This window comes from Schistocerca gregaria, chromosome 7, assembly GCF_023897955.1.
Source record: "Schistocerca gregaria isolate iqSchGreg1 chromosome 7, iqSchGreg1.2, whole genome shotgun sequence".
Taxonomy (NCBI): Eukaryota; Metazoa; Arthropoda; class Insecta; order Orthoptera; family Acrididae; genus Schistocerca; species Schistocerca gregaria.
The window spans coordinates 524,824,299-524,834,695 of record NC_064926.1 but is presented as its reverse complement, the minus strand read 5'-3'; the positions used below and the strand labels follow the sequence as shown (position 1 = coordinate 524,834,695).

The 10,397-nt window shown below is 43.0% G+C and overlaps 1 pseudogene; it reads left to right on the top strand.

Annotated features, from left to right (window-relative positions):
• The first annotated feature begins 10,091 nt into the window (after positions 1-10,091).
• On the top strand, positions 10,092-10,209 carry LOC126282711 (5S ribosomal RNA; annotated as a pseudogene).
• The last annotated feature ends 188 nt before the right edge of the window (positions 10,210-10,397 follow it).

The following is a 10,397-nucleotide window of genomic DNA, read 5'->3' as shown; positions in this document are numbered from 1 at the left end:
GAAAGGTATAGGTTATTGTTAGTCAGGGCCATTCCTTTGTAGGGATTATTGAAAGTCAGATTGCGTTGCGCTAAAATATTGTGTGTCAGTTTAGTGTTGATCAGAATAAGTAAAGAGAGAAATGTCTGAGTACGTTCAGTTCTGCTCAGCTGTTTGAAAATCAAATAACGTAAGGGGCTTGTCAGCACCTGTTCGTTTCATCTCATATCACTTCTGTCAAGCAGCAGTCCACTAATACTGTTTTAGAGTGTCTTACACTGCTCATTTTTATAATTTAAATTTTTCTTGTTTAGGTCAAGCTGCCATTCGTCTCACGAACTAGAAATTGAGTCACCTTGTGTCGTCCTACAGTCAACGGCGACACCCTCCTATACACCAGATCATCATCAACAAACAGTTGCAGATTGCTGCTCACGATGTCCATTAGATCATTTATGTATATAGTGAACGAGAGCCGTTCTATCACACTTCCGTGGTGCACTCCTGGCGATACCTTGTCAAAATGGTTCAAATGGCTCTGAGCACTATGGGACTTAACTTCTGAGGTCATCAGTCCCTTAGAACTAATTAAACCTAACTAACCTAAGGACATCACACACATCCATGCCCGAGGCAGGGATACCTTGTCTCTGTTGAAAACTCGCCGTCGAGGACAGCATATTTGGTTCTATTACTTAAGAACTCTTCGAGCCACTTACGTATCTGGGAACCTAGTCAGCGCCCTTGTACCTTCGTGAACAGCCGGCAGTGTGGCGTCATGTCAAACGCTTTGCGGAAATCTGGGAATATGGAATCCGCCTGTTGCCCTTCATCCACAGTATATTATATTCGAACTCGGAATATTTTGAAGAATTCTGCAGAAAACCACCATCTCTGTTTTTCCAGTTTCCCTTAGCACTAGTAATCTCCACCTTCTCCTCTTGATTTTTAATGCCACCTTGCGGCCTGGCTCTTTCTGATTGCAGAGTTGCACGTACGTGAAGCTGTGGAATACTTACCCAACAGGAACATTCATTATTATACGACGCCTTCCATACGTCTTTCGACTCGTAGATCAGCGGCTCTGCCTACCTGCCGAAGATGTTAGACGAGGCTGGAGCACCCTCGACGTGTATCGACCAGTGACTGGGGAGGAGACAGCGCTGATTCAGTGCTCGCCGCCGATGAAATGTTGCTACCGGCTGAGCATACGGAAGCATGTGTTAAGACAGATGCTGGGCTGCCGTCTCGTAGTCGTCTGTGGGAACGCCGCATCGTGTTGCTCCACACAGGGGTGTTGTAGCCCAGTAAAGCACAGATGGCCGCGTTGCAGAGTGCTGCTCTGTTTCAGTTCCCAGACCTGTATTGGTTACAAAGCTCGTCCGTACCTCGTGTCACATCAGTTATATAGCAGTTGGATATCAGATGCTCTCATCTTTATCAGCTGCCATACGTCATCCCGTAAAGTGGTAAATACTATTTCAAAAATCTTCACATTTCAGTCAGATCAAACAAACATTCCTGCTGTTCTGCAAAGTAGTTAATCTTACATATTATTGATTGCAACAATATTAGGAAAAGTACAGAGTGTTCGTTTCGGCCGGAGCTGCCGGTAGTAGTTGTCATGTCTGCATGGGATGTGCTACCTTGTGTGAATGTGTGTGTGTGTGTGTTTTCTTTGGTGAAGAAGGGTTTGGCCGAAAACAATATGTGGAAGGATCTTTCCGTTGTGCTTCAGTCTTTCCGCTGTGCCTGTCTGCAGCTCAACGGATCATCTTTTCGGTGAGAATCAATCTTTCCTTTTCCTTTGCTTACATTCCAACGTGGAGTTCCATCGTTTGACATTATTGATTACGATCGTCTACCTTATTGCTATCGAGCCGTGCATGGCTCCTGTTCCTGTCACCATGTATTTTACACCTTGTTTTTAACGTACTTCCGCATCACTACGTTAATTTAAATTACTACTGTCACTGAGTTGCTGCTTTGCCTGACCGTGATCGACGCTAGCTATCCCCTCTCATAGTGTATTTGCTCGACTTCTATTACTTCCCACTCGTTGTCTATCGTAAGAGAGTTCGGGTCGCGAGTTCGGGTTGGCCAGTCCGTCGGAACGCGTCTAGAGTGCAGTCTGGACCTGCGAGTCGGGGTGGTGTAATGCGGCGCTAGGGCAGTCGGGTTGGAGCAGCAGTGAGCAGTCCGATCATTGCCGCCACTCATCACTAGGGCTGGGCAGCGGTCTTGGTGGATAGTCGGTCGGTCGTCCTATAGGACGACGCGTTTTGGCTCGCCGATTGTTCATGAGTCAGCTGTGTGTGTGTGTGTGTGTGTGTGTGTGTGTGTGTGTGTGCGTGTGCGTGTGCATCGACTCCCAATTTGTCTTCGTGTGTGCTTAGTTACTGTTGGGTATCGTTCATGTCTTCGTGCAAGTGTTTGTAGGGTCGTGTGTGTGTAGTTGGCGTTATGTCCACTGACGACTATTTTAGATATTGTCGGCGTTCTGAGGGAGTCGGTCGCAGCTTCGTGGTTCACCGACCCAGGACATCGACGTTGAGTAGTGGTTTCAACTACCCAAGCCACGTCCATTCATGTTGTGGTGGTACGTTTCAGTGGTTTGCTGTTGGGGAGGTTTTCCTGTGAGCAACATCGAGTGTTTCTATTGCTGAAATTTAGCCGCCATGCGGTGCAATTAACAGTACTGGTTGGTTAGTATTCTGGTTACCAGCCCTGGCCACTGACGTAAATTCAGGCACTGTTCCTTTTGGGTGAGTTAACTGTATTGCCGTATTTCAAATTCGAGTGTACCAGCGGAATTTTCAGCCTTGTGGTCGTTAGTGTTCCTGTTACCTGCCCTGGCCACTAACGTAATTTCAGGCAGCGTCCTTTCCTCATCTGCTGTCATTGTCCAACATGATGTGTAGTTGTGACAGCTAATACATACTTCATTGTGGATCATAACGTTCGTAACCTTTTAGTGTTTGACTTCTCATGTACTGATTGGTGGCAAGGAAGCCCTTGTGTCGGTCGGTCCGTGGCTGCCCCCTGGCTGGGTTCCGACGGATCAAGTGTAGCTGGGCTCACCTAAGTGAACGAGGGCAGACTGACCTCCCTAGAGGCTTCTGAGTGCCTTTATGTTTATTGTACCTCTCACCGTTGTTTAATTGTCAGTTTATAATCTATCATAGCCATTGATTTAAAATACTTGTTTTTACTGTACTTTATGTATTTTTTGAATTTTAGAAAATCAGTTGTGGGCCTTAAGCCGCTCAAAACCTTATTCTTGAAATTGCCCTTTAAGCAAAACATTGCGGCCTTCTGCCTTAAAAAATTATGCTAGTATATTTTAAAATTTTAAAATTTAACTGTGACCCTCAGCCGCTTGTATTTCTCCTTGCATATGTTTGTTCTATCTGCTTTTGCCTTGAGGCTTTCCAGCCCAGCTGTGGTACCATATATAGGGTGTTACAAAAAGGTAAGGCCATACTTTCAGCAAACATTCCTCAAACACAAAGAAAGAAAATATTTTATGTGGACATGTGCCTGGAAACGCTTACTTTCCATGTTAGAGCTCATTATACTCAAATCACATTATCATGGAATGGAAACACACAGCAACAGAACGTACAAGCGTGACTTCAAACACTTTTTTACAGGAAATGTTCAAAATGTCCTCCCTTAGCGAGGATACATGCATCCACCCTCCGTCACATGGAATCCCTGATGCGGTGATGCAGCCCTGGAGAATGGCGAATTGTATCTCACCCGTCCACAATACGAGCACCAAGAGTCTCTACATTTGGTACCGGGGTTGCGTAGACAAGTGCTTTCAAATGCCTCCATAAATGAAAGTCAAGAGGCTTGAAGTAAGGAGAGCGTGGAGGCCATGGAATTCGTCCGCCTCTACCGATCCATCGGTCACAGAATCTGTTGCTGAGAAGCGTACGCTCACTTCGACTGAAATGTGCAGGAGCTCCATCGTGCATGAACCACATGTTGTGTCGTACTTGTAAAGGAACATGTTCTAGCGGCACAGGTAGAGTATGCCTTATGAAATCATGATAACGTGCTCCATTGAGCGTAGGTGGAAGAACATGGGGCCCAAACAAGACATCACCAACAATGCCTACCAAAAAGTTCACAGAAAATCTGTGTTGATGACGTGATTGCACAATTGCGTGCCGATTCTCGGCAGCCGACACATGTTGATTATGAAATTTTACAATTTGATCACGTCGGAATGAAGCTTCATCCGTAAAGAGAACATTTGCACTGAAATAAGGACTGACACATTGTTGGATGAACCATTCGCAGAAGTGTACCCGTGGAGGCCAATCAGCTGCTGATAGTGCCTGCACGCACTGTACATGGTACGGAAACAGCTGGATCTCCCGTAGCACTCTCCATACAGTGACGTGGTCAACGTTACCTTGTACAACAGCAACTTCTCTGACGCTGACATTAGGGTTAGCATCAATTGAACAAAGAATTTCCTCGTCCATTGCAGGTGTCCTCGTCGTTCTAGGTCTTCTCCAGTCGCGAGTCATAGACTGGAATGTTCCGTGCTCCCTAAGACGCCGATCAATTGCTTCGAACGTCTTCCTGTCCGGACACCTCCGTTCTGGAAATCTGTCTCGATACAAACGTACCGCGCCACGGCTATTGCCCCGTGCTAATCCATACATCAAATGGGCATCTGCCGACTCCGCATTTGTAAACATTACACTGACTACAAAACCACGTTCGTGATGAACACTAACCTGTTGATGCTACGTACTGATGTGCTTGATGCTAGTACTGTAGAGCAATGAGTCGCATGTCAACACAAGCACCGAAGTCAACATTACCTTCCTTTAATTGGGCCAACTGGCGGTGAATCGAGGAAGTACAGTACATACTGACGAAACTAAAATGAGCTCTGACATGGAAATTAAGCGTTTCCGGACACATGTCCACATAACATCTGTTTTTTATTTGTGTGTGAGGAATGTTTCCTGAAAGCTTGGCCGTACCTTTTTGTAACACCCTGTATATTTTAATTACTTTATTTGCTATTTTAACTGCATTTTTATTTCGTTGACTTTTAAGATTTCTTGTTTGGAGGCCCTTAGCCCTGAAATAATTGCCTTTTTGAAACTTGTAGTTCTAAAGGTTCGGCTATGTACCGTTTTGGTTTAAAGGTGTTATTAAATTACAACAAATTACAATTTTGAGTGAACCTGACCGACACCTTATTTGGCCCTTCCTACAGTCCTAGTCACCTGTTCTGCCCTGCGGGTTTAGAGGGCGTGTCAGCTATATTTTCGGCGTCTTGTGTTTTTACCTTTTTTAGGAGTTGTGGTTTCACGTATTTATTCTTCCCGTTTACGTCTTTATACCCCCATTTTACCTCTTCTGTATGTTTTACCATTAATGCTTATATGCTATGATTCTTCCCTTTTCACAAAAAAGTCCGTAAGTTTTGAGTCGTCCTCTTCTGGTCTTGGTGGTGGTCCCAACATGCAAACGGAACAGATCAGACATCTGAAAATATTCAGGTTGTTGATTCCTAATTTTCTTCAGTAATGAAGCTTTCTACTCTTTCTGGTTTTCCACACAAAATTTACATTCCTAGTGCGAACGAATGTACCCTGTCTCAGTCCCTTGTCATCAGTTAATACACTGTTGACCATTCAGATTACAACACGAGAAAGTGTACCAAATAACGAAATTTCGCGTGTAGTGTGTGAACAGTAGGAGTAAAAATACGTGATTACATTGGTTGATGGCTTTGGGATGTGCTGTGTGTCAGTACACATATGTCTCCTCTATCAGTGGCAGTCGCCCTAACTCAGGGATCTTTATTACTGCGCTTGGATGACAAGATACAGATATGTCATACCATGGTGCTTAAATTCTCTGACAGATTCTGTCAACCCAAGAGGCATCGATTACTCTTCTACTTTTTAATGACCACCAACTCTGCAAAACTTCTGCTCCTAGGATAGAAACGATCCTGTTCATTACATGAAAGTACTGATTGGATTTAAAATACAACTAGAGAGCATCATACTTTCATTTATCCCCATGTTGTTGTTGTTGTTGTTGTCTTCAGTCCTGAGACTGGTTTGATGCAGCTCTCCATGCTCCTCTGTCCTGTGCAAGCTTCTTCATCTCCCAGTACCTGCTGCAACCTACATCCTTCTGAATCTGCTTAGTGTATACATCTCTTGGTCTCCCTCTACGATTTTTACCCTCCACGCTGCCCTCCAATGCTAAATTTGTGATCCCTTGATGCCTCAGGACATGTCCTACCAACCGATCCCTTCTTCTAGTCAAGTTGTGCCACAAACTTCTCTTCTCTCCAATCCTATTCAATACCTCCTCATTAGTTATGTGATCTACCCATCTAATCTTCACCATTCTTCTGTAGCACCACATTTCGAAAGCTTCTTTTCTCTTTTTGTCCAAACTATTTATCATCCATGTTTCACTTCCATACATGGCTACACTCCTTACAAATACTTTCAGAAATGACTTCCTGACAATTAAATCTGTACTCGATGTTAACAAATTTCTCTTCTTCAGAAACGCTTTCCTTGCCATTGCCAGTCTACATTTTATATCCTCTCTACTTCGACCATCATCAGCTATTTTACTTCCTACATAGCAAAACTCCTTTACTACTTTAAGTGTCTCATTTCCTAACCAAATTCCCTCAGCATCACCCGATTTAGTTTGACTACATTCCATTATCCTCGTTTTGATTTTGTTGATGTTCATCTTATATCCTCCTTTCAAGACACTGTACATTCCGTTCAACTGCTGTTCCAGGTCCTTTGCTGTCTCTGACAAAATTACAATGTCATCGGCGAACCTCAACGTTTTTACTTCTTCTCCATTAATTTTAATACCTACTCCAAATTTTTCTTTTATTTCCTTTACTGCTTGCTCAATATACAGATTGAATATCCCCATATCAGCAAATAATACAAACATAATAACAAATTAATGATTAATTATTTTATTTTTAAAGCAAAAGCATTAACAGTATCATTTTCAATTTTATTGGTTTAATTAAAGTACCCAATAGGATGAGAAAGAGACCTTATTTAGTCCATAATAATCAGATCTAGATTATTTTTAGCCTTCCTACCACAAGGCGGTGACGGACCAGAACGTGTTGTTTTCGTTTGCCCAAGAAAGAACTTTAGTGTTGGCCAGCTGAGACCTTGAATTATCCTATAAAGCATGGAAAGGTTAGTCGCTGACCCTGTGTCCCACAGTTTAGGTACTATTAGGACGCACTCGGCCCCGTTGGCGGTTACGACACACCCTTGTGATCTACATTATCGTTTTTCATCATGTACGAAGAGCCTGAAGGGCTATTTCTTCATCATTTGCCATTGTTTTGCAGATTACTATGCCAGAATATCAACAGTTTAATATGGAAGACGAAATTGGTCTAGAATTGCAACGGCAACAGGCTTAACTAATATATGACTAGTGTCAATGTAAAGCTGAGAAGTAGAATTCAACACAATGGTACATAGTTAGAACTGATTGAACACAGGTAAAAGCTGATATAGGCCTATTGTACATGTCAGGGGTCCTAAAAGTTTCTGAATTGACCGTAACGTACACGTTTCCTCACATTTATGGTCCACCTTTGTTTCTATACACTATGACAAAAACTAGATTTTTATTTCTACTGAGTGCAGTACGTTTTGATAAAAACAGAAAAAAATAAAATTACAAGGGATCTTAAGAAAGAAGCGATAAACTATCCGAATTAAACGAATTTTTGAATCCGTTCACTCAAAATCGTTCGAATATTACAGCCCTTCACAATTCGTCACTGTATACGACGCCCTTTTCAGCTTAATGGGAAGAAGCCCTTTTCGCATGTATATACCCCAAAAACAGATACATACGCTCTCAAGATCATTGCAATGTGAGATGCGAGAACATTTTATCTCTGTGGTGGGATTCCTTATGTTGTCAGAGAAAACAGATCCGCAAGTATCTTACTCCTGCCGACACAGCACATTGTAAAAGCCACTGAAAAGAACCAACAGAAACGTGACGACCGACATTTGGTTCTCCTCTTCGGAATTGCTGGAAGAATTAAATAAGAGAAATCCCACTTAAGTCGGTGCGGTCTGGAAGAACAAAGAACTACTTCTTCCATCCATGGCTAATACCAAAGGTCGTAATACGAATTCTTCAAAACTTCTGTACGGTGATCTTAAACTACTTGTTTCTTTCTGTTGCAGGCCTTCAAAACGACTCCATACCCTCAGACTCAACGTTGCAATATTAAAAGCTTAGGCTGATTTCGTTGTCTAGGGGCTGGGATACGTAGTTGCATCATCACAAGCCAAATACTGCTTCGTCTACAGTATAAAATATGAATACACACATGAATCGAATAGTTGAAGGTTCCTATCACTCAGCAATTGAGAATTAATGTAGAAATTTATAAATGAAAGATTGTAATTAAATAAAATCTGCAGATACTATCTTAAAGACTTTAAGTGATGAGTACGATAGTAGAAGTACTTTTGAGAATGTGGTATATTTCTGAAAAAACACTTATTGGTGTCGATGGTCCAGCAATTAAATCAAATATAAGTTGAATAACAGGGAAACAATAGATTCCTACAGCATGTAATTAGTTATGAACAACAACACAGCTCGCGAGATATTCACTTCTAAACGCACACTACGTCTTCACTGTAGAAGCCACGGAGATGTCACAAGTGGACAAGTTGGCACTCCGAAGTGTTCCTCCGCGATCACGCGCAAACTGCTCCACTGCCCACGACTTTCCGACGACTCCGTGTCCGTCGAGCTGTCGCCGGGCCGTCGAGCTGTCGCCGGGCCGTCGAGCCCTATTCTGTATCGTTCATACCGATCGGCGTAGTAGGTTACGCTCGGTAGTGACGTCATTTTCGGCTCTTTATCGAAATATTCTATTCAGTAAGCTTCTGGGACTTGTTATCGAACGGTCCTCCCACCGATTCTACGACAATTGTACCGAGAGGTTTTGGATTTCGGTCTGGCCCGGTCGACCGGTGAGCTGTGGTTTATGTACACCTATAATTAGTTATTTTAAACATATTTAGTAGTTTTAGCTTTGGATTTAGTGATTGCGTTACTAATGAATCACGAGAGGGCGCATCCAGTTGGAAAGCGAGTTTGTAATAGACTATTTTCCTTTGTTAGAAATATGGTTAGGTTATATTGTTACTATGAATGATTACATCAAAAAGAAAGTTTTCGGTAAAGATTCTCTCAAAATATGTGTTATTTTTATGCAAATAAGAGTTTAAAAATCATTAAATATCAAGACATCGGCTCTGCGTACGTATATTACATGAGTGTGAACTGACGTTACTAGTGCCTTTGTGTACTTTTTACCACAAATAGGTCAGTTAGTAAGTATTGAAACGTGTTTACAACTTTCAAGTAACAATGCAAAGCAATTAAATGAAGCCTGATATTGGAAACCTTCCAAACTATCAAGCATTTATGACTTATGGAGCACCGTTTGGCTACGAAGTCAGCCTACATTCCTCCCCAGACTACTACTACAAAATGGCACTGCCTGTCTGTTGTTTGGCGTGGTTAGTGGTAGTATCTTTGCTTAGCAACGTAAACAAAGATCGTAGTTTGGTTCGCAATGCAAAATAATTTAAAAATATAGTTCTATTACAACAGTTATACTTTTAGCGGTGTCCATTATCGTTCATAGCCTTTCGACGAGTAATTACACAAAAGTTTCGTTGGTCTGGGACCAGAATAGCGGCCGTCCTGAGAGGATGCGCTGTGGCGCTTCTGTTTAGATTTTACGATTTTATATTCAGTCTCAGCGTTACAGTGTTGTGTAAAATTGTGATTGTGGTGATGCAGCATTTTAGTTTCCTTGCTTTCGCGACATGGCAACCATGTTTCCCAGAAAGCTTACCCTAAGATTTGGATTTGACAAAGCAACTCGTAATGTTCAGCCAAGTTCACTGGAAATTCATGACTGGATCGTTGACGTTATTGGCATTACTTCGGATCAGACGCACACTGCTTATTATGACTTGAGGCAATACTGCTTTTTCATGAAGCTGCTTTCCCCGTTGGTGGGCGACGGCCTTGCCTCAGTGGCTGCACCGGTTCCCGTCAGATCACCGAAGTTAAGCGCTGTCGGGCGTGGTCGGCACTTGGATGGGTGACCATCCGGGCCGCAATGTGCTGTTGCCATTTTCCGGGGTGCACTAAGTCTCGTGATGCCAACTGCGGAGCTACTCGACCCAATGGTAGCGGCTCCGGTCAAAGAAAACCATCATAACGACCGGGAGAGCGGTGTGCTGATCAAACGCCCCTCCTACCCACACCCTCATCTGAGGATGACACGGCGGTCGGATAGTCCCGATGGGCCACTTGTGGCC